Source organism: Bidens hawaiensis, unplaced genomic scaffold (genome assembly GCF_021521415.1).
Source record: "Bidens hawaiensis isolate Kalapana, Puna unplaced genomic scaffold, B.hawaiensis_p1.1 tig00032149_1, whole genome shotgun sequence".
Taxonomy (NCBI): domain Eukaryota; kingdom Viridiplantae; phylum Streptophyta; class Magnoliopsida; order Asterales; family Asteraceae; genus Bidens; species Bidens hawaiensis.
The window spans coordinates 174,169-175,787 of NW_027495464.1; positions in this window are offsets into that span (position 1 = coordinate 174,169).

Sequence of the window (1,619 nt, forward strand, 5' to 3'; positions counted from 1 at the left end):
TGCTGAAAGATCTGAAGTGGTGGTATGTAGATTGTGAGACAGCTGAAGCAGTAATGGAGGATGAAGATGAACAAGAGCTGCTGAGAGTCTATGATCCGATGCATCTAGTGAACTTGTCTCAAGCTGATCTGCAGGTGCTGAATGAGAAGAAGATATTTTATATTCCTGCTTGGAAAAACGAAGCGAAGAAATATCAAAGAGTTGTTTCGGTATGTGTACGAGAGGGAGTTCATGCTTGAAGATGAAGATACAAGATTATTGAAGATTACAAGACACGTGTTTGAAGATAAAGATTGAAGCTACTGCCAAGGGGGAGTCTGTTGGTACATGATGTCAGTAGTTCAGTATATAGTGTCTGTAATCGAGTCGTTTGGATTAGTATTGTGTATTAAGCGAAGTTAGCTAACAAGTTCGCTGATATAGGCGAACTTGTTAGATAAGCGAAGTTAGGGACAACTTCGCCTGAACATGCCAGGCGAAGTTGTCGTGATATATATGCATTAGGTTACGGCTGAGAGATTGAGTTAATCAGTCATCAAGTGGTAACGAGTTGTGTAATCGGTGATTGATATCACGTGTTTCCAGTTGCAATATACAACGTGTCTTTGCTTATTGTAACGTGTGTTCGATTGTATTAACGTATATCGTCTTCTACGCTCGTAACGTCTTACGTAGGGATTCCGAACCTACGTAGAACGAGATATTCCGTGTAGATCGGGCTGGGAACCTACACTCATGATCGGCTCGTGTCCGCCTGCTTCAAGTAACTGTTGCTCTTCCTTCTCCTGCAACTCAAAATCAAATTATGTCATCTCGAATGACTGATTCTCCACATCGATGATCTGGTGTCGGACATGTCTCTCTGGCAGACCTTCGTAAGATAGTCGCCTACATGCTTCATGAAAGTGTCGATAAAGTAGAGAGTGCCTTCATGCTGCTGAGTATGCCTCATGGATTTCTGCACGTCGAATGTGACCATGTCATCATGAACTCGAAGAGTTAATTTGCCATCGGCGACATCGATGAGAGCGCGTGCGGTGGCTAAGAATGGACGACCGAGGATGAGAGGGACGTTCGAGTCCTCATCCATATCGAGAATGACAAAGTCGACCGGAAAGATGAATTTGTCCACCTGCACCAACATGTTCTCCACAATGCCCCTTGGGAACTTCACAGATCGGTCTGCCAGCTGGATACTCATTCGGGTGGGAAGCAGCTCTCCCACGTTAAGTTTGGCAAACACAGAATAGGGCATGAGGTTAATGCTTGCACCGAGGTCGGCCAAAGCATTGCTAACATGAAGATTACCAATCAAGCAAGGAATGGTAAAGCTGCCCGGATCTGTCATCTTCCTAGGAAGCTTGTTCTGTACGGCGGCAGAACACTCCTCACTAAGAGTAACAGTCGAAAGCTCCTCAAGTTTCTTTTTATTAGTGAGCAAATCTTTAAGAAACTTGGCGTGTTTTGGCATGTTCGCGAGAGCTTCAATAAACGGAATGTTCACATGGAGCTTCTTAAGCATGTCAAGAAACCTAGAGTACTGCTCCGAATCATTCTTCTTCAACAGACGACCGGGGTATGGCGGTTTTGGCTTATAAACGCGCACCGGTTCCTGTTCA